The 24,231-nt window shown below is 38.8% G+C and overlaps 1 non-coding gene across 1 annotated transcript; it reads left to right on the top strand.

The window, feature by feature from the left end:
- Window positions 1-336: 336 nt before the first annotated feature.
- LOC121228790 (small nucleolar RNA R71) lies at window positions 337-443 on the top strand. Its single transcript, XR_005926365.1, has one exon. It is a non-coding gene; the product is annotated as a small nucleolar RNA R71 (small nucleolar RNA).
- The last annotated feature ends 23,788 nt before the right edge of the window (window positions 444-24,231 follow it).

Below are 24,231 nucleotides of genomic sequence, written 5' to 3'. Positions count from 1 at the left end.
GGTTGATACTCTGTGCATGCTCCTCCTCCATTCGTCTTGCACCTCATTACTGGATGAACCTGTGAAGAACTAAGAAAATCATCAATTTTCTTATTCAAGAGTTGTACCTGATTAGAGAGCATGGTGACCAAATCGAGGTTATAAACACCGGCTATTTTTGTTGCCTTTGTCGTCATGACTTGCCACTGATAGTTATTCAGTGACATCTCCTCTATGAACTCATAAGCATCTTCAGGTGTTTTGTTATTGATGGCTCCGCCAGCAGCTGCATCACCCATTTGCCGAGTCGAAGGATTCAGGCCATTATGGAATGTTTGAACCGGAAGCCAAAGCGGTAACCCATGGTGAGGGCCCCTTCTCAAAGGATCCTTGTATCTCTTCCATGCATCGTAGAGTGTTTCTAAATCTATCTACACAAAAGAAGAGATATCATTACGTAATTTAGCCATTTTAGCCAGCGAAAAATATTTTAGTAAAAATTTTTCGGTCATTTGTTCCCAAGTAGTAATTGACCCTCGTGGTAACGAGTTCAACCACTGTTTAGCTTTGTTCCTCAATGAAAAGGGAAACAACTGAAGACGTATGACATCATCAAAAATGCCATTGATTTTAAATGTATCACAAAATTCTAGGAAGTTTGCTAAGTGAGCGTTGGGATCCTCATCCTACAAACCGTCAAACTGAAGAAATTGCTGTATCATTTGAATAGTGTTAGGTTTCAGTTCAAAAGTATTTGCAGTTAGAGCAGGTTTAACTATGCTCAACTCAGTTCCTATTAAAGAAGGTTTAGCATAACCATACATAGTGCATGGAGCAGGATTTTGATTAACTGCAATCGTAGGAGGTAGCTGATTGTCTTGGTTTTCGGCCATCTCTTCGGTTAGGGGTTGCGTATCGTCTTCTTGGTCATTCTCTATGTATCTTAAGCTTCGCCTTATTTCTCTTTGGTTTCTGCAAACTGTGCGATCGATTTCTTCGTCAAGAAGTAGTGGTCCTGATGGGTTTCTTCTAGTCATAAACTAGAAAAACCTGCCAGAAGAAACAAAAAGAAAATTATTAAATTAGAATAAAATTAAAAAATAGAATTAGATTGCAAGAAAAATAAATGGCTAAAGTAATAAAAATTGGGTGTTCCTAATACTTTTATTCCCCGGCAACGGCGCCAAAAACTTGATCGCGTGATTTCGTGATAGGTTTTAAATATTTATAATTAATCGTTCTTGAAACTAACTATTATCGTGATGTAGACAAGTGTACCTATCGAATAATAGTAAAGTTTAGTAAGACCAGATTGTCGAACCCAAAGGAACTAAAAGTACTAGTAATGACTGTCTTTTTATTATCTAGCCTAGGAATAAAGGGGTTTTGTTTTAACTAACTAATTATCTATACTAAGAACTCACAGAGAATAGAATTGGGGAATTGCTTTTGGGAAAATCGATTGAATTAAGACAATACCTAAGGAAAAATCCACCTAGACTGTACTTGTTATTCTGGCTCTGAATTAGACGATTTGTTCATTTAACTTGTTCCGTAGAGATCTCTAAGTTATGTTATTACCCCTATTCGAGACTAATAACATCTAATCCTTAGATTGAATAATAGAGACCTTTTTCTAATTAACATCCTAGGGTTGCATTAACTCGATCTATGGATCCCCTTAATAGGTTTCACCCTAATCCGGCAAAATCTTGTCACCCTATGTCTAGGCGCGCAAACAACTCCGCTTAATTATGACAAATGTACTCTTAGACAGGGTTTATTCCTCCTCTGAATAAGAGCTTATCTTGAATTAGTATCCTGGGATATCAAAACAAGAATTAAGAACACATAATTAAGAACAAGTTAAATATTTATCATACAATTCAGAAAATAATGACAAGATTCATCTTAGGTTTCATTCCACTTAGGTATTTAAGGGTTTTAGTTCATAAATAAATAAGAAAACATCTCGGAATAATAAAGAATACAAAACATAAAGAAAACCCAAAACTCCTGAAAGGTAAATTGAGTAGAGATCTTCAGTCTTGATGATGAATCCGGCTTCTGAGATGAATCAATCAGCTTCCTTGGACTAATTCCTTACCCCTTATTCTGTGTGTTCTTTTTCTCCTCTTCTAGGGTGTATTTATAGGCTTTGGAATGCCTATGAGCCCTCAAAAGTAGCCTTTTCCGAATTGGACTCAACTTGGGCTCGGTAGGGACACGCCCGTGTGCGATTATTTTAGGCTGTGTTCGAGCCTGTTAGAATGGCACGGGTGTATGTTCTACCCGTGTGAGTCGTGCTTCAATTCTGCCAAATTGACACGACCGTGTGGGCTGCCCGTGTGAGGAAGTCCAGGCCATGTTGATTTCGTACTTTGGGCCATTTTCTCTATATTTGGCCTATTTCTCGTTCCTTTCACTCTCCTATGCTCTCCTAGGTATAAAACATGAAATTAAGGCATTAGGAGCACCGAATTCACCAATTCTAAGGAAAAATCATCCATAAAATACGTTAAGCATGGGGTAAAAATATGTATAAATTACGGTTTATCAAATACCCCTACACTTGAGAATTCAACTAAAAGAACATCAAAGTTTCAAACATTCTAAGTTGAGCATTTTATCCTGAAAACATATATGTCTCCTCTCATCTAAGTAATTTCCTTTAATTCAAAATATCACAAAGTTTCACATCCTCACTAAAGATTGACTCAAATCACTCGAGGTGTTTAAGGACAATAAATGAAGCACTCAATAGTCAATAATGAAAAGTCATTACCATAGGCTTGCATGAAAATCAAATCTCCACCACTATAAATTGAGATGAAACATCAATCAAAAGGTCTTTAGAAGGTTGTAACAAGGCTTGGTTAAGGGGTGTGGTCACAAGTTGAAAGAAATGGTTAGAATTGAGATCGAATTGAAAAATTACCTAACTAGAAAAAGAGTTAATCATCACTTGCGTACAACAGAGTGTCTTCTCAGAAAATGGAATTACTAATGTGTATACATAGTTTTTTTTCTTAGAGCAAGTTAAATAACATAGAATAACTTATTACAAACAAGACATTGCTAAGCAATTTACTCAACTCAAATCTCGACAAAAATAGGAATCAAAATAATTGAGGGGATTTCAACAAAAATATGTTAAGGGTTAATATTAAGGGTAATACAAGGAATATCTTGTTAGCTCAACGGGGTTCACTAAGGGTTAATCGTGGAGGTAGGTTTTTCATGACATGAGTGGGTTAATCCTAAGTGCCTTTCTCATTTTGACATATCAAATCAAATAGTATGGTCTTGACATGCATAATCAGGCAAGTTCTAGAATAACAATTCGATATTGATGCACTCAAAGCAATAATGAAAGTGACCATGAAAAAATTAATAGATGCTCAAAAGGCTAAAAAAATCTCTCAAAAATTATGGCTTTTGATGTTTAAACTCGTTAATTCCAATTCAAAGTAATACATAGACTTGGGGAAACAACCTATAATTTTAAATTCTTAAAAATTAACTTATCATGCTTGATTCTCTAATGTCTTAAAGTTTAAACAATCATGCACAAATCCCTATGTTTGAATTCAAGATATATCAATCAAAATCATAAATCAGTCAAAATTTATCTGAAATACGATATGAGAGCTTTCCAAGAGAACAAGGCAGTCATTCAGGGATTTTTTTGATAATGAAATAAATACCCCCACACTTAAGATGTACATTGCCCTCAATGTACAAAGATAGATGTTAGAATATAAAAATATGATAGGGAGAGAAGTGAAACTTCCTGTATGATGAATTCCTCGAACTGGAGTTTTGGAGAGTAATGGTGCGAGAGTGGAGGAGGATACTCCGACGGTGGTAGAGGTTCATTAGTCCATAAGTCCTACGCCAAAAGAATATTATATCTAGTGGTAGCTTTGGTCGTGGTCGATCAGGACATGGAAGTCGTGGAGAACCTTTCCCGTTGGAGTTTTTAGTTCTTATACGATGATGAGCTTAAGAGCTCTATATAACTCTGATAAAATCAAGAACTTTTTTTAGGGGATATTAGGAAGAATAATTACTCATAAAGAAATAACTGAAATTGATAATTAAAAATAAAATTCTAGAATCTAATAAAAATAAAAAGTAGTTTTAATAAAAATTAAAAACATAAAATAATAAATAAATATTTTTAAACATCTTCATTGATGGATGGTTCGCGAGGTGGGACTGGCGATGAGATGTAGAGGTGCTGACAAATCTGCTGTAGAGTAGCATCAATGTTATCTAATCGTTACTGCTACTCAAATCGTGTGATGCGCTCAGAGATGTCAGCATATGAAGCCGCCGCATGAACTGGACGAGAGGGTGGTGGTGGCTGGGATGGTGGGTCCTCGTGCTGCAGAGGGACATCATCCGTAATGTCCTTTGGAGCCTCCTCCTTGGTAGATTAGGCGAGACGATATTGGGGAGGGTAGTTCCCGGCGCCTCTCGATCATCCTCATGCTAAGCATTCTTGGGATGCATTGTGGAGACATATGGCCGATGAGGGTAAGGGAGGATTCTTGGGCTGCGGTGTTGAGGAGCCCGAAGTGTCAAGCCAACCGAGTAACATAAGGGCCAGTGGAGATGACCCCCTTCCTATGCTGCTCCATCCGGTGCTGAATCGCGAGGGCAATGAAATAGGCAAGGTCGATGATGTGCCCGTGCGACATACACCATAAAAAGTAGGCGTTGTGAGTGTTGACAATGCCAGTGCTCTCTCTCCTTCTCGTTATCGTGTGAGCCAAAATGGCGTGTATGTACCTCAGAGATGGAGGGAGAGCCGATGCCTTGGAGCAGCTAGGATTGTAGTTGGCCCCACCTAATACTAATGCGTCCTAACACCGTGAAGGAAAACGATGGATATGGCGATTGAGAGTGTCTAAATCATTCTCCTCCTTGAACTCCTCCGTATATAAGCCTAGTGCAGTACCGAACTCTAGGACGCTGAGTTGGCGGACTAATCTGCCTAGAAGAAATTGGATCGTGCCAGGATCATCGTAGTTCGTTATTACGGTCTAAAGATGAAACGTTGAGCATAGTTCCATCGTGAGCTCGAGGTATGTTGGCTCGATGAGCCCAAAGAACAGCTCCCAAGGGTCAGTGTTTAGGAGGGCCCGAATCGCATTAGCCAACTGAACTTGTTCTATTGCAACCCAGTCGATGCAGTGGCCCGCAATTAAAGGTCGGGCCCGAAGAGGTTTTAATATAGAATGAACTTTACAACGAAATCATATTTTTCGAAAAACACTTTAATGTAGCCTCGTAAGATTTGGCCATAATGTCCAATCCGGGTTTGGGGTGTTACATTTAGTGGTATTAAAGCCAGGTAGCAAAATTCGACTGTTGTTTTGGGTTTCTTTTAAAACTTGGGATTTCGAAAAAGAATTGCTTTAAATGATTTGAAATACTTGAAAATATTTTACTGCTGATGGTGTGGTACATCGAGTCTCCAACGCTGATTTTGTAAGTCCTCTGAAACTACTGTACGTTTAAATTAAAATATTGAGACTACTGTAGGTAGTAGACTGTACTGAAATACTCTGTCTAGGGTAAACTAAAACTGTAGTAAGACTGCGAGCTGCAAAAACAAACACTGAAATACTGAAACTATTTTTCATAAAATATCCTATAATAAACGTCAGAGTCGTAAACTAATGCATAAAATTTCTAACACAGATAAAATGAAAATCAATAATGAGCACCAGAGGTACTCCTGGAAGGGGTACAAGAGGCCGCGGCAGAGGCTGTGGAGGTGCTCAGGCTAGGTCTTCAGCATCGGGCCATATGCCTAACGATGAAGCTATGGAGGCACCAGCTTCACCCGTGACTAAGGCTGGTCACATGATCGTGCAGCTAGGGACGATGCACTATCCCAAGTTATATTGCGAATTCTTGATAGGGTTTTTGGGCCTAATACTGGTACTATGGTCCATGGGTCAGTTACAGAACGACTCCGGTCAAATGGGGCTGAGATTTGTAGGGGAATTGCTGAAGTTGCCCCTCATATGGCTAAATATGTGACCTCGACTGCACCCCCAAGCAAAAACTAAAAAGTACAGTGTCATTGTTGCGATACGAAGCCTATCAGTGGTGGCTTACAGTGAGAGAGGGCACTTAGCCCGACCGGTTGACCTGAGAATTTTTCAAGATTGCATTCCAAGGGAAATATGTGAGTGCTAGTTATGTGGATGCCCAAGGAAGAGAGTTCCTTAATTTGACTCAGAAGGATAAATCAGTGGCCGAATATGAGGCGAAATTCTTGTGATTAAGTCGCTATGTGCGAGGCGTGGTGGCAACTAAATATGAGCGTTGCGTTCACTTTGAGGACGGCCTCAGAGATAGTCTACGGGTGTTGATAGCTCCATAGAGGGAGTGAGATTTTGCTACTTTAGTGGATAAGGTGAAGATTGCTGAAGAAGTGAAGCGTACAGAATGAAAAAATCGTGAGAAGGACAGAGGTAGGAACAAGAGGGATTCAGAACCCTCAAATTCTTTTCTGAGGCCTAAGAAAAAGGCCAGAATTGATGGGCTAGTTAGAGTTGGGCCCCTGTTACTACTTCTGGATCGCAGCCCTATGCTAATTATGGGAGACGCCATCAGAGTGAGTGCTAGAAAAGGATTGAGGCATGTTTGAGGTGCGGATCAATAGAGTACCATATTAGAGATTGTCCAAGGAGGCCCTATCAGATGAAAGCTATTACTATGGGTGTCGTTCAGCCTCCGACAAGTGATCAATAGCCATCAAGAGGCTGTGGTCAAGCCAGAGGTGGAAATGGTATAGGCCATGGTCGTGGAGCACCGGGCAGAGGTGCTGGTCATACTAAGGCAAGGTAGCTAGCTCTGGTTTATGTTGCACATCGTTGAGAGGACGGAGACGCCCCAAATGTTATTACGGGTACATTCTTTATCCATAACGTACCTTATACTGCACTAATTGATGTTGGGTCTACTCATTCTTTTATAGCATGCACTATATCTGAGACTTTGGGTATAAGGGTTGAAAACACTGCAAGTAAGGTTACAGTGTTAGTCCATTAGGGCAGTATATAAGGGTGAATAACATGTTTAAGGATATACCTTTGAAGGTCCAAGGAATGATCTTTTTGGCAGATTTAATGGAACTCCCTTTTGGGGAATTTGACTTAATACTGGGCATGGACTGGCTAGTTAAGAACCAAATGAAGTTGGATTGTGCTACTAAACGGGTGGTATTGAAAACTACGGAGGGTGATGAGGTGGTTGTAATTGGGAAGTGTCGAAATTATTTGTCAAATGTGATTTCTACACTGAGGGACGAGAAATTGATTCATAAGGGTTGTGAGGCGTAGTTAGCTTACATCAGTGTTTCTGATTCTGAAGGTTCGTCTATTAAGGATATCAGAATGGTTAAGAATTTTTTGGATGTTTTTCCTGATGAACTACCTGGTTTGCCTCCAAACAGTTAAGTGGAGTTTAGGATTGAGCTATTGCTTGGTACAGCTCCGGTGTCCATCGCCCCTTATCGAATGGCACCGAAGGAGCTTGTGGAGCTTAAAGCTCAAATTCAAGAATTACTGGAGTGAGGGTTCATTCGCCTTAGTGTGTCTCCGTGGGGAGCACCGGTTTTATTTGTGGAAAAGAAGGATGGATTCATGCGTATGTGTATTGACTACCGACAACTGAATAAATTGACCATTAAGAATAAGTACCCCATATCGAGGATAGACGATTTATTCGACCAGTTTTGAGGAGCTTCAGTCTTCTCTAGGATTGATTTCCGATTGGGGTACCTTCAACTGAGGGTCAAGGAGACTGATGTTTATAAGACAGCGTTTAGGAATCGTTATGGTCATTACGAGTTCCTAGTGATGCTGTTTCGACTGAAAAATGCACCAGTAGCCTTTATGGATCTGATGAATCGAGTGTTCCAGCATTATCTGGATCAGTTCGTAGTGGTGTTTATAGATGATATTCTGGTGTATTCGGAAACTGAAGATGAACACGATGCACATCTCCGTGTTGTTCTGCAAATTCTAAAGGAGAAACAACTGTATGCTAAATTCAGCAAGTGTGAATTCTGGCTACGAGAGGTAACTTTTCTGGGTCATGTGGTATCCGCTGAGGGGATTAGGGTTGATCATTGGAAAATTGAAGCTGTTCTGGATTGGAAGTAGCCTAAGTCGATATCTAAAATTTGAAGTTTTCTAGGTGTAGTAGGGTATTATAGACATTTTGTGGATGGGTTTTCATTGATTGCAGCACCTCTGACTAAATTGTTGCGTAAGGGTGTATCATTTAACTGGACTGATGCACAGCAGGAGAGTTTTGAGAAGCTTAAAAAAGTTTTGACTGAGGCCCCTGTATTGATACAGCCAGAGTCTAGGAAAGAATTCATTGTCTATAGTGATGCATCACATGTCGATCTGGGATGTGTGCTGATACAAGAAGGCAATGTGGTGGCTTATGCATCGCGTCAACTTAACTCATAAGGCAAATTATCTGACGCATGACTTGGAGTTGGCCGCAGTGGTATTCGCACTTAAGATTTGGAGGCATTACTTATATAGTGAGAAGTGTATCATTTACACTAATCATAAGAGCCTCAAGTACCTCCTCAATCAGAAGGAGCTGAATCTTAGGTAGCGTAAATGGATTGAGCTACTAAAAGACTATGTTTGTTCTATTGAATACCATCCTCGTAAGGCCAATGTGGTGGCCGACGCACTGAGCCGTAGGGCTATGATTGATTTGAGGGTGATGTTCGCTCGACTTAGCTTATTTGATGATGGTAGTCTATTTGTAACACCCCTTACTCGTCTCTTATGCCGGGACAGGGTACGAGGTATTACCAGACTTAAACATAAACAATCATGCAAACCGGGCCATAAAATTTTGTTCAAATTTAAAAATTTTCAATTTTTATCTTAAAGTCCCTTACTTGGGCCTACGAGGCCTTAAGTGTGCTATTAAAGTGATTAGGACTAAACCGAGAACTTTGAAAGGTTCAGGAAAATTTATGAAATTTTTTCGATGAAGCGGAGCCACATGCCCATGTGGACACAGGGACACGCCCGTGTGTCTTCAACACGCCCATGTCCTCAGGCCTTGTAACTCTCTAACTATAATGTCATCACGCAAAATAAACCACACGGCCAAGCCACATGCCCATGTGCTAGGCCGTGCCCTCCACACGGTTGAGACATATGGCCGTGTATCTGCTAGTGTGACTAACACTTAGGCTATTTTCCAAGCCTTTGTGTTACCCTTAATTTCCACAATTCTTTGCATATATTAAGGACACATATCATGCAATCATTTTAATGATTTAACCTCCTTCATTAAGATATATTCTTAACATTAACATGTCATTATTCACGTATTTTACATGCTCATGCAATATTAGGCCTAGATGCAAACATCCATGACCATTAAACTTACTATTGTACCACGTTTACTAATAATCTAGAATTATTCACTTATCACTTGTGTCATTAGACCTTGAGCAATCAAGTTTAATCAACATCATCATCTTTTTTTTTCTTATATCAAGCATTTTCTCATAGCAATGACCGGTTCGATTGGTCATGAAGCATTCATCTTACACATATGTTATACACCAACATGCATTTTCAACAAGCATATCCACATCACAAACATTAGGGCTTAACATGGATAAATAGGCTTACAAGCCATAACTATTGTAAGCCACATCTCATGGCTATATACAATGAATCATTATAAGCCAATACATTTGGCTACTCATAACAACATCTATCATAAAACTAAGTCCCTATACATGCCACTCACTTGGAATCGCTAGCATAAATATATTAATATTCCAATGAAGATGTCTTGATAATGTGATACTACCTCCGAAGATCTCCAAACCCGAGCCGACCTGAAAATGCTAAGGAAATGGAAAAAGGGAGTAAAATTTACGCTTAGTAAGCTTGCATGAAAAATAATAAGCAATGTGATAACATGCTATTTTTAAAATTCTTTCTATTTATTCAAAGTCTAGTCAAGCTATTTTCCTAAATCACAGTCACCAAATTATTCGTATCTAGAGCTGTGGGAATCCGAATTGGAAACCGTTAATTTTCCCTGGAATTAGACTCACATGTATTTTTACCATAAAATTTTTAGTATTTTTGGTATAGCCAAAAAGTACAGTTTATTCTTTAAAGTCACCCTTATTTTGTTGTCTGGCAGTTTCGACCGCTCTTCACTATAAATCAATTATCTCATAGTACGAGACTTGGATAATGCTTATGTCTATTTCCCTTGAAACTAGTCTCATTAAGGATTTTAAGCATATAAATTATAACCCATAATAAGTTTTTTACAATTTGTATGATTTTCTAAATTTAGGACAGGGGAGTTCGAGATCACTCTGACCCTGTTTCACAAAAATTCAAATATCTCCTTATATGAGTTTCTTTTGCTTACACTGTTTCCTTTATCTAAAACTAGACTAAATAAGATTTAATTTCATATTTTACTCAGCCTCTAACTCAATTTGCACTATTTTTGGTGGATTTAAAAAGTCGAACCACTGGTATTGTACTAATCTATAATAATGCAACAGGATGATAACCATCACAAATTTGTAATAGAAATTATTCTCATAAATATCACTCATTCATTTGCAGTCTTATCACAAGTCTATTTCATTTCACATGGAAAACACATGCTCATGGGTTTCGAGTACGTACCTGTGCTATATCTTAGCAAAACCACTCATCTAAACATGACAATCATATACATCATACTAGTATCATCTAAACATAGATGAGTTTATCATTTCATGTATTTCCATTCCATTTCTCATATTAGTTCCCATTTAATTCCTCAAAATCTCGATGGATATCACATTTATCGTTAAATCAAGCAATCGATCATTTCAAGTACACACTCTTGCGAACCTTACTCATTACGGCAGGATTACCAGTCTAGGCTAAATTCCCCATATCATAACTCACAGAGTGTTGTCGGGATTACCAGTCCAGGTTAAATGTGACAGCCCAAAGTTGACCCTAGTCGGGAAGTGGTTTCGGGACCGCTAACCGAGTCACCGAAATGTTTGAATGTGATACTTATTGTCTAGAATATGTAATTATGAATGTGTGAAAATTTCAAGCTTCAATTTGGTTGATTTCATGTGAATTTAGTCAATAGGACTTATGTGAGAAAATTCTAAAATGTGATAGGTCAATGTGTGAGGACCTATTAGTGCATGTGGACAAAGGGGGGACTTGCATGTCAAATTCCCCCTACTAGTAGTGGCCGGCCATGACAAGCATGGTAGACCAAGTTTGATGGCCAAGACATGTCATAGACATGTTTTGTTGGTGCATCATGGGTGGAAAAAAATAAAATAATAGGCATGGAAATTAAATAATGAAAAGGAGTATGATGAATACACAAAAAAAAAGTGTGTAGTTGATTCTTTCCCCCCCCCATTGCCGTGAGCTAAAGAAAAGAGAGTAGAAGATCTTTGTTCATCCTTTTCTCACCTTCATTTAGCCTAAATTAGAAAGAAAAACAAAGAAAAATTTTTCTCATCCTTTGGTTCATCCTTGGCCAAAAATTTTAAGGAGGAAAGAAGAAGAAAGGTGAAGAGATTCGGCCATGCATGTAGCTAGGCTAAGGTATGTTTGATGATGTTCCATGAGTTGCATGCATGTTTTAGTTGTTAGCTTGAGTTCTACCTAGCCCATGGTCTAAATCTTGCTATGTGATGGAAATGGCACTTGACCATGGATGCATCATTCTTGGTTGATGTTTGATGTTGTGGTGATGAGGCATGAGGATGAGTTAAGATTCGGCCTAGGTGGAGGTCGTGTTAATGCCATTGCATGCAAAATATGAAGCTTGTTAATGATGCATGTGATGATGGCTTGATGATTCTTGAACCTCCTTTTTAGCATTTTTGTGTGAGCACATATGTGCATTGGTTGCTAAATGGAGAAGAATCGGCTAGCAAGATGTGTGCTAAGGCCGAATGTAACTTTGCATGTTAATGAGCAATGCATGTGTTAAATTGATGAAAAGGGGGAGGATGCTTTACTAGTGTGTATATGTGTGTATTAAGTGTTGAAATCGACACCAAAAATAGACATGCATATTCGGCCAAGGGGAAAGAAATTAGCTAATATGTTGTGTTGGTGCATGATTTTTGCATGTATGAGACTTTAATGTCTAATGTATAAATATGGGCTAAGTGCCTTGTGTTCATCTTTTTGATGCCTAAATGATGAAATCAATTTATTTGTTTAATTAAGCTCTAGAGCAAAGGGGAAATAAATCCGATAAAGGGAAGGAAAAAGTGGTCGAATAGTTAGCGGAATCGTTCGACAACACCCGAGGTAAGTTCTTGAGTAAGAGAGCTTAAATTACGATGTGATTAAATCATGCTCTATGTGAGGCTATTGAGCCGAATGTGCAAGGACGATATGTGCCTTGTGTTTGAGTTTCGCAAATGAAAATGAAATATGAATGTGCCATGAATTATTGTTAGATGTGCATGATTAATTGAATGCTGTCCGGGCTAAGTCCCGAAGGCTTTGTGCTAAGTGAATATATCCGGACTAAGATCCGAAGGCATTTGTGCGAGATACAAATTCCGGGTTAAGCCCCGAAGGCCTTTGTGCGAGATACTAAATCCGGGTTAAGTCCCGAAGGCATTCGTGCGAGTTATTAAATCCGGGTTATGTCCCGAAGGCATTGTGTGAGTTACTAAAACCGGGCTATGTCTCGAAGGCATTTGAACGAGGAGCTATATCCGGTTAAATCCCGAAGGTACGTGATTTGGTAATGAATGAGCTTGCTGTAAAATTCCAGCGAATACTCGAAAAACATCCCAATATGGGGATATGTTACGTATGTGTTGAATTTAATCGAACCCTTACAAATAAATGTTCGCTCAGTTGATAAACGAGCTACCGGCCTTCGGCTAAGTTAGTCTATTGTGTATGTACATAAGGGTTGTTAATGTTGTGAAGCAAGTTTGATATCGGTAAATTGCGTATTGTGAAATATTCCGTTTAGCTAAATGTGTGTTATTCTTTGTTTATGCTGGAATTCGTTGCTCAAAACTTACTAAGCATAAATTGCTTACTCGTTACACTGCTCCTCTGTTATATAGATTTTTGGTTCTCCAGCTATCGGACTCGGGATCTTGAAGTCGAAGTCGCCCACACTATCAAAGGCTCTTTTGGGTACTATTTTGGTTGAATTTTGATATGGCATGTATAGGACTACCCATTGTTGTTTTCGAGTACTTTATGAAATGTATAAGTGTACAGCCATGCGAAAATGGCTTGTAGAAGTGGAGTATGGCATTAGACCATTCGTGTTTATGAATGTATAGATGGTTTCATGATGTAACTATAGTTGGAATGGAAGTGTTGAGCAAATGATCAGCCATTGGAATGGCTAAGTATGATCATATGTGGGCATATGTATGACAAGGCCCTAGTTGGTCCATGAAACCCCGAAAATAGGTAAGGTTTACTTTGAAAACAGAGGCTGACAGCAGCAGTGGTGTGGATTGGAAAAATCACAAGAATTCGTAGGAGTGGAATTAAATAGTGAATAAATTATGTAATTGAACCTTGATGAATCTACTTTCATATGAAAGTAACGAAACAATCATATGAACAGTACAGTAAGAGATATTCAGGTTCTTGTGGAACAGGGCCAGAACAGTTTCTGGATTCCCTGTTCCGACTTTGGAAATTCACTATAAATTGACCAGAGATAATTAGGGGTCATACCATATATGTATGGATTCCTCTCTGAGTCTAGTTTCCATAGAAACAAACGGCATCAGTATTCAAGCTCTGTGCAGAGAGATATCCAAGTCGTAATGGGAAAAGGTCAGTGTAGTCGACCCCTGTAACATGGGAGATTTTGACTAATAAACTGTACTAATTGGCCCAACCAAAAATTCTAGAAAAAAATACATAGGTGGGGACATGAGTCTAGTTTCAGGGAAAAATCACAAAACTGATTTTCGAGTTGTGAAACTCAAGATATGATTTTTGAAGCGACTAGTACTCAGACTGGGCAGTGTCTGGAAAAATTTTTCAAAGTTTGTTAACATCTCGTGTCCGACTCCGGTGTCGGTCTCGGGTTCGGGGTGTTACATTAAATTGGTATCAGAGCTACGGTTTAGTCGATTCTAGGACTACCGTAATGTGTTGGGTCTAGCTATACATGCCATTTTATGTTATTACTTGATAGTGTGGTGATTTCTGACAATTGTAAATGTGTTTATAGTAATGGATCCCGATCGTGACCGAGAGGTAGCTGATGATCTTGAGAGTGTAGCGCCTGCTCCCGCACAAGGGACAGTGCCGGCAGACTCTCAACCTAATGCTAGTAATCCGAATGATGAAGCTAGACAAGCATTCTATAGCGTGATGAATGATTGGTTCAACCAATACATTCGAACTAATATGGCTGTTCCACAACCTCCATTCCCGACAAATACTACCCCCGCACCTACAATACCACCGGTAACGGACCAAATAAGGTCAAATAAGCCCCCAGTTGATAGAATCCGAAAACATGGGGCTACTGAATTTAAGGCTATGGATAGCGATGATGCCGAGCAAGCTGAATTTTGGCTGGACAACACTATCCAGGTACTCGATGAGCTATCTTGTACACCCGATGAATGCCTAAAGTGTGCTATCTCCTTGCTACGTGATTCTGCCTACTATTGGTGGAGTACTCTGACTTCTGTTGTGCCCCGAGAGCAAGTAACTTGGGAGTTTTTCCAAACTGAGTTTCGGAAAAAGTATATCAGTCAGAGATTTGTTGATCAAAAACAGAAGGAATTTCTTGAGCTTAAGCAAGGCTCCATGTCGGTTACTGATTACGAGCGAAAATTTGTTAGACTTAGCAAATACGCTCGGGAATGTGTTTCGTCCGAAGCTATTATGTGTAAACGCTTCGAGGATGGGCTGAATGAAGATATAAAAATGTTCGTTGGCGTTCTTGAAATACGAGAGTTCGTGGTACTTGTTGAACGAGCTTGTAAAGCCGAAGAGCTTAGAAAAGAAAAGCAAAGAGTTGATGAGGGAACTGGAGAGTTTCGTAAAAGATCCTCGGGAAGGTCTCTTCAACAGACATCGAAGAGATTTCGAGATGATGCGGGCCAGTTTAGAGGCACTTCGGGCCTTTTTAGACGAGATCGTGATTGACTCCCTGTGGGTACACGAGGCACTTCGGTCGCCAATGTTGGGAATGAACGTCGAGATAGAACGAAGTGTCGATATTGCGGTAAATGGCATTCGGGGAGTTGTAGATTCCCTGACCACTCCTGTTACAAGTGCGGATCAGTTGACCACTTCATTAAAGATTGCCCGAGGTTGTTTGAACAGAATGAAAATCAGAGTGGGAAACCGGGTGCTACCACTGCTCGAGGTAGACCATCTGGAAATACGGGCAATGCTAGTGGTGGTCAGAGAGGATCTAGAGATGATATAACCAGATCCGAAGCTCGTGCGCCTGCTAGAGCTTATGCTATACGTGCCCGCGAGGATGCTTCTTCGCCTGATGTTATTACCGGTACATTCACTCTCTTTGATACTAATGTAATTGCTTTGATTGACCCCGGTTCTACTCATTCTTACATATGTGAAACCTTAGCATCCAGTAAGACTTTACCTATTGAGTCTACTGAGTTTGTAATTCGGGTGTCAAATCCCTTGGGTCATTACGTGCTTGTCGACAAAGTGTGTGAGAAATGTCCCCTGGAAATTCGAGGTTCCTGTTTTCCGGCGGACTTGATGCTTTTGCCGTTTGATGAATTTGATGTTATCCTTGGTTTGGATTGGTTGACCGCGCATGATGCGATTGTGAATTGCAAGAGCAAGACTATTGATTTGAGGTGCGCAAATAACGAAGTAGTCCGAATTGAGTCTGCGGACTTGGAGGGGATGCCAGCTGTATTATCAGCAATGTTGGCACAGAAATATGTAAGAAAAGGGTGCGAAGCATACCTTGCGTATGTACTTGATGACAAAGAATTAGAAAAGAAACCCGAATCAGGTAAAGAGTTTGTCATTTATAGTGACGCATCCCTACTTGGGTTGGGTTGCGTATTGATGCAAGAAGGTCGAGTCGTGGCCTATGCGTCGAGACAATTGAAGCCACACGAGAGGAATTATTCGACCCATGATCTCGAACTAGCTGCCATCGTGTTTGCTTTAAAAATATGGCGACATTATCTGTTTGGTGAGAAGTGCCATGTATTTTCGGATCACAAAAGTCTCAAATATTTGATGACTCAACGAGACTTGAATCTGCGACAAAGACGTTGGCTTGAGTTGTTGAAAGATTACGAGCTTGTCATTGATTACCACCCGGGAAAGGCTAACGTGGTTGCGGACGCCTTAAGCCGGAAGTCATTGTTTGCTTTACGAGCGATGAACGTGCATTTGTCTGTTCTACCAGACAATGTGTTAGTAGCTGAATTAAAAGCTAAACCATTATTGACTCACCAAATTCGTGAAGCTCAGAAAGTCGATGATGAATTGGTTGCAAAACGGGCTAAGTGTTTTCCGAACGAGGAATCGGAGTTTCAAATTGATGATGATGATTGTGTGAGGCTCAGAAATCGTTTGTGTGTTCCAAGGAATTCGGAACTCATTTCGATGATTCTGAACGAAGCCCATTGTAGCCGAATGTCAATTCACCCGGGGAGTACGAAAATGTACAACGATTTGAAACGTCAATTTTGGTGGCATGGTATGAAACGGGACATCTCCGAATTTGTTTCGAGATGTTTAATATGTCAACAAGTGAAAGCGGAACATCAAGTGCCTTCAGGATTACTCCAGCTGATCATGATACCCGAGTGGAAATGGGATCGAGTCACAATGGACTTTGTGTCCGGAATGCCCTTGTCAGCAAGTAAGAAGGATGCGATATGGGTTGTTGTTGATAGACTGACTAAGTCGGCTCATTTCATCCCCGTACGTACGGATTTTTCATTGGATAAACTAGCTGAATTGTACATTTATCAAATTGTGAGATTACACGGGTACCTGTTTCTATCGTGTCGGATAGAGATCCGAGATTCACCTCACGATTTTGGAAGAAATTGCAAGAAGCTCTGGGTACCAAGCTGCATTTTAGCCCTGCTTTTCACCCCCAAACCGATGGTCAATCCGAGCGGATAATTCAGATACTTGAGGATATGTTGAGATGTTGCATCCTCGAGTTCAGTAGTTCATGGGAACGGTATTTACCTTTGATTGAATTCGCTTACAACAATAGTTTTCAATCAAGTATTAAGATGGCACCTTACGAGGCTTTGTACGGTCGTAAATGCCGTACACCATTGTTTGGACCGAGCTCGGTGAAGTAAAATTTTCGGAGTTGATTTGATTAAAGATGCTGAACAGAAAGTAAAGGTAATCCGTGAAAGTCTGAAGGTAGCCACGGATCGTCAGAAGTCGTACGCAGATTTGAAACGAAAAGACATCGAGTATCAGGTGGGAGACAAAGTGTTCCTTAAGGTTTCACCTTGGAAAAAGATACTCAGGTTCGGCCGTAAGGGCAAGTTGAGCCCAAGATTCATTGGGCCGTACGAAATCTCCGAACGAGTTGGTCCGGTTGCGTATAGATTGATTTTGCCCCGGAGCTTGAAAAGATTCATGACGTCTTTCATGTTTCGATGCTTCAACGCTATCGATCTGATCCATCGCATATAATTAGCCCATCAGAGGTTGAAATTCCAGTCGACATGAGCTATGAAGAAGAACCGATGCGTATCCTAGCTCGTGAAGTGAAGGAGTTGCGAAACAAAGAGTTCCGCTAGTAAAGGTGTTATGGCTCAACACGGGATCGAGGAAGCTACTTGGGAGACCGAGAGCTCGATGAAAGAACGATACCCAAACCTATTTACCGGTAAGATTTTCGGGGACGAAAATTTCTTAAGTGGGGGAGAGTTGTGACAGCCCAAAGTTGACCCTAGTCGGGAAGTGGTTTCGGGACCGCTAAACTGAGTCACCGAAATGTTTGAATGTGATACTTATTGTCTAGAATATGTAATTATGAATGTGTGAAAATTTCAAGCTTCAATTTGGTTGATTTCATGTGAATTTAGTCAATAGGACTTATGTGAGAAAATTCTAAAATGTGATAGGTCAATGTGTGAGGACCTATTAGTGCATGTGGACAAAGGGGGGACTTGCATGTCAAATTCCCCCCTACTAGTAGTGGCCGGCCATGACAAGCTTGGTAGACCAAGTTTGATGGCCAAGACATGTCATAGACATGTTTTGTTGGTGCATCATGGGTGGAAAAAAATAAAATAATAGGCATGGAAATTAAATAATGAAAAGGAGTATGATGAATACACAAAAAAAAAGTGTGTAGTTGATTCTTTCCCCCCATTGCCGTGAGCTAAAGAAAAGAGAGGAGAAGATCTTTGTTCATCCTTTTCTCACCTTCATTTAGCCTAAATTAGAAAGAAAACAAAGAAAAATTTTCTCATCCTTTGGTTCATCCTTGGCCAAAAATTTAAGGAGGAAAGAAGAAGAAAGGTGAAGAGATTCGGCCATGCATGTAGCTAGGCTAAGGTATGTTTGATGATGTTCCATGAGATGCATGCATGTTTTAGTTGTTAGCTTGAGTTCTACCTAGCCATGGTCTAATCTTGCTATGTGATGGAAATGGCACTTGACCATGGATGCATCATTCTTGGTTGATGTTTGATGTTGTGGTGATGAGGCATGAGGATGAGTTAAGATTCGGCCTAGGTGGAGGTCGTGTTAATGCCATTGCATGCAAAATATGAAGCTTGTTAATGATGCATGTGATGATGGCTTGATGATTCTTGAACCTCCTTTTTAGCATTTTTGTGTGAGCACATATGTGCATTGGTTGCTAAATGGAGAAGAATCGGCTAGCAAGATGTGTGCTAAGGCCGAATGTAACTTTGCATGTTAATGAGCAATGCATGTGTTAAATTGATGAAAAGGGGGAGGATGCTTTACTAGTGTGTATATGTGTGTATTAAGTGTTGAAATCGACACCAAAAATAGACATGCATATTCGGCCAAGGGGAAAGAATTAGCTAATATGTTGTGTTGGTGCATGATTTTTGCATGTATGAGACTTTAATGTCTAATGTATAAATATGGGCTAAGTGCCTTGTGTTCATCTTTTTGATGCCTAAATGATGAAATCAATTTATTTGTTTAATTAAGCTCAAGAGCAAAGGGGAAATAAATCCGATAAAGGGAAGGAAAAAGTGGTCGAATAGTTAGCGGAATCGTTCGACAACACCCGAGGTAAGTTCTTGAGTAAGAGAGCTTAAATTACGATGTGATTAAATCATGCTCTATGTGAGGCTATTGAGCCGAATGTGCAAGGACGATATGTGCCTTGTGTTTGAGTTTCGCAAATGAAAATGAAATATGAATGTGCCATGAATTATTGTTAGATGTGCATGATTAATTGAATGCTGTCCGGGCTAAGTCCCGAAGGCTTTGTGCTAAGTGAATATATCCGGACTAAGATCCGAAGGCATTTGTGCGAGATACAAATTCCGGTTAAGCCCGAAGGCCTTTGTGCGAGATACTAAATCCGGGTTAAGTCCCGAAGGCATTCGTGCGAGTTATTAAATCCGGGTTATGTCCCGAAGGCATTGTGTGAGTTACTAAAACCGGGCTATGTCCCGAAGGCATTTGAACGAGGAGCTATATCCGGTTAAATCCGAAGGTACGTGATTTGGTAATGAATGAGCTTGCTGTAAAATTCCAGCGAATACTCGAAAAACATCCCAATATGGGGATATGTTACGTATGTGTTGAATTTAATCGAACCCTTACAAATAAATGTTCGCTCAGTTGATAAACGAGCTACCGGCCTTCGGCTAAGTTAGTCTATTGTGTATGTACATAAGGGTTGTTAATGTTGTGAAGCAAGTTTGATATCGGTAAATTGCGTATTGTGAAATATTCCGTTTAGCTAAATGTGTGTTATTCTTTGTTTATGCTGGGATTCCTTGCTCAAAACTTACTAAGCATAAATTGCTTACCCGTTACACTGCTCCTCTGTTATATAGATTTTTGGTTCTCCAGCTATCGGACTCGGGATCTTGAAGTCGAAGTCGCCCACACTATCAAAGGCTCTTTTGGGTACTATTTTGGTTGAATTTTGATATGGCATGTATAGGACTACCCATTGTTGTTTTCGAGTACTTTATGAAATGTATAAGTGTACAGCATATGGCATTAGACCATTCGTGTTTATGAATGTATAGATGGTTTCATGATGTAACTATAGTTGGAATGGAAGTGTTGAGCAAATGATCAGCCATTGGAATGGCTAAGTATGATCATATGTGGGCATATGTATGACAAGGCCTAGTTGGTCCATGAAACCCCGAAAATAGGTAAGGTTTACTTTGAAAACAGAGGCTGACAGCAGCAGTGGTGTGGATTGGAAAAATCACAAGAATTCGTAGGAGTGGAATTAAATAGTGAATAAATTATGTAATCGAACCTTGATGAATCTACTTTCATATGAAAGTAACGAAACAATCATATGAACAGTACAGTAAGAGATACTCAGGTTCTTGTGAACAGGGCCAGAACAGTTTCTGGATTCCCTGTTCCGACTTTGGAAATTCACTATAAATTGACCAGAGAGATATCCAAGTCGTAATGGGAAAAGGTCAGTGTAGTCGATCCCTGTAACATGGGAGACTTTGACTAATAAACTGTACTAATTGGCCCGACCAAAATTCTAGAAAAAATACATAGGTGGGGACATGAGTCTAGTTTCAGGGAAAAATCACAAAACTGATTTTCGAGTTGTGAAACTCAAGATATGATTTTTGAAGCGACTAGTACTCAGACTGGGCAGTGTCTGGAAAAATTTTCAAAGTTTGTTAACATCTCGTGTCCGACTCCGGTGTCGGTCTCGGGTTCGGGGTGTTACATTAAATCCCTTACAACGACATAACTCTCATAGTTCAGATCTGAATTACTAGTCCAGGCTAATTCAGTCCTTAATCGGACTACCCGTCTGGGCTAATCCTTAATGCACCATATTCTTTGGGAGGCTCGAGCACTTAAGGAACACCCATCCAGGCTAGATCCTTTCTATATTGAGATCAACGGATTACCCATCTGGGCTAAATCCTTTTCTGCAAACATGCAGGATCTCATGTCATGTAAACAATGATTTATCCATCGAATATCCCTCTTTATTCAATCGGGAATTTCACTTTTCATCAAGTATATCAATATGAATAGATGATTATGCAATGTACATTCAAACCAACTCATTTTCATGTTTATTAACATTAAACTATACAATAAAAATAACATGCAACTTGTTTCCATACAACTTACTCATTTCATTTAATATGTCATGCTCTATCAACTTCCATTAATATCAATTTCAACACAATCATAGCAATATATATTTATGTATAACAATAATAACATAAAAAATATGCTTATTAAATCACATGAACTTACCTCGAATACGGAAACGACAAAATTACCATTTTAGTCCAAAATTTGTATTTTCCCGATTTAAGCCCGAAGCTCGATTTCCTTGATCTATCATTTCAAATACGCCTATTTAGGACTCACATTATTCAATTGACTCAAAATCATATTTTGGAAAAATACATTTTTGCCCTAAACTTTGTCGAAATTACATTTTTACCCCTAGGTCGTAATGATTTTTATTCAATTTTTTTATAAGCTAGTGAACCTTTTCATAATTAGCAATAATTTCTATAACCTTTTATATTGTTTTTAAACTTTTACGGTCTTTCGGACGTTTTCGTAAAATCGCTTAGTAAAGTGTTTATTTAACACAACTCATTTTCTACCATTAGACATCAAAATGCATGCATGTAGCACATGGGTAAATTTTTAAACATGAACCCTAGCTCAAATTAATGGTAGAAATAGATAGATCTTGTTACGAGGATTGCAAAAACATAAAATCATTAAAAACGGGGCTAGAACGGATTACATCGGTTTGGTAGCTTGAAAAACCCTAGCCATGGTTTCTCCATGCAATTTTCGGCAAGAGGTTGAAGATGACAAATTTGGCTTTTAATTTTGTTTTTAATTCATTTTAATAACTTAAATGACCAAAATGCCCTTAATGAAAAACTATGAAAACATGCCTAACCATGCCCATTTTTGTCCACCAACTTAACCAATGGTATAATTCCATATAAAGACCTCCAATTTAAAATTTCATAACAATTGGACACCTTTAGCATGTAGAACTCAACTTTTTCACTTTTTACGATTTAGTCCTTTTGACTAAATTGTGTGTCCAAACGTCAAAATTTTTGAACAAAATTTTCACAAAATCATCCCGTGAAATTGTAGACCATAAAAATATAATAAGAATAAATTTTCTTGCATCGATTTTGTGATCCTGAAACCACTGTTCCGTGTAGGCCTTAAATCGAGATGTTACATTTTCCCCCTTTAGGGATTTTCGTCCCAAAAATCTTACCAGAAAGTGGTTTTGGTTTTTCACTTGGATTCCTCAATCCTATAATCGATATCAAGGAACTTTCACTCAAGGTGAACTTTGATACATATTCTTTAAATTCCACAAACAAGAATCATGAACGGTTTTGCTTTACAACACTTTCATGCAATTTAATCTTTATAGAAGTTCATGTATTCAAGTTGTCCATACCATCATGTTACATATACATTCATACCTGAATCTTTTTCGAATTCGAATAGTGAACTAGCTAGTTCATCTTGGCTCATACACTTTATAATTCCACAGTCTGATTATTTGCTAATTAAACTCTCACTACATTTCATTACAAAGCCTCCTCTGGCTTTCCCAGAATCATGATATGAAACCCGGATCTCAATCCGATTAGTGGAGACTAGAATCTCAAGATGTCCAAATTCATAAAGCAAGAAATTCTTCGAACCTAATGAGCGAAAATTCAGTACATATCAGCATGATTTACATATACGTCAACATTTAACAACACGCTACATATCACTTTCCTCTTTCAAGGACAGGAATATCTAGACAGAAAATATAACTTTCTCTATTCATCTGTGTAATATGCTGAAAACTCTGGAGAACCTATCTCGCTTTAAAAAATTTCAAATATTCTAACAAGGATACAAAATTCCATATCTTTTATACAAGTATTGCACTGATCAAACTTAGGTTTCTATGACCAATCTTAAGCTTCATTGCTGTGTCTTAAACATACATTCAAAACATATCATGAAATCAAGAGTCTTTGGCTCAACACAAATATAGACCAGTTCAAAGGCTTCAGTTAGAACAAATGTTCTCCATCTGTTTAAATTTGCCAACATGAATATAAGCCATTAATTTCACAAAATGAAGATTTTACCACTTAAGCTTTGCCAATGTTAATCCTTATACAAAAATTTAGAGACATCCAAATACTAAGATTCACCAAATTATCATGATCAAAATCAGAAGCATAATCACACTTGATATATATATCAAATCTAAAGGTCATACTTTAACTATAAGCCATGTTCGACAAGTTTACTAGATAAAGATGACCAAGAGTTCAAGATAAGGAATCCATAACGGAGAAATCTAGAATATAGAAATCCACATAAAGAAATCCAGAAGAAAATATCATTCTGAACCCCAAAGATAGATGCACAAGAAGAATATACCTTCCATATACATATCGGGCAAATCACTATTAGAAGAAACCGAATCATAGCGTCATGTGTGTTTTCTCATAAAGTCTTAATTGACAAATGTAATAGAATACCAAGAGAAATGGAACAACACTGATTATAAACCAATCAGGTTATCAATGCCTTAATCAAACATCAAGATTAGAAAACATCCTTGTACAATAAAATTTATTAGGAGATAGATAGTCATAATAACACTTCCTAGAACAAATAAATCCTTAGGGTACTCAAGAGAGACAGTCATAATCCACTCACTGTAAGCTGTTACACTCAAATGTCTACATTTCAAATATTATTCCTTCAATTATTTTGTCATCACTAATCTCGTATTATTTTTTCACTGAAAAAATAAGTTCAAAAGAATTCTGGTTACCACAATTCTTTCAACATCGTGTCTAAATCAGTCGGTTTACCAAAGTTAATTTCTCTTCTCATCAAATAAATCCTTAGGGTACCTCAAGAGAGACAGTCATAATCCACTCACTGTAAGCTGTTACACTCAATGTCATACATT

The sequence above is a fragment of the Gossypium hirsutum genome, chromosome A04, assembly GCF_007990345.1.
Source record: "Gossypium hirsutum isolate 1008001.06 chromosome A04, Gossypium_hirsutum_v2.1, whole genome shotgun sequence".
Taxonomy (NCBI): domain Eukaryota; kingdom Viridiplantae; phylum Streptophyta; class Magnoliopsida; order Malvales; family Malvaceae; genus Gossypium; species Gossypium hirsutum.
The sequence above is the reverse complement of the archived record's forward strand: the minus strand, read 5'-3'. Positions and strand labels throughout refer to the sequence as shown.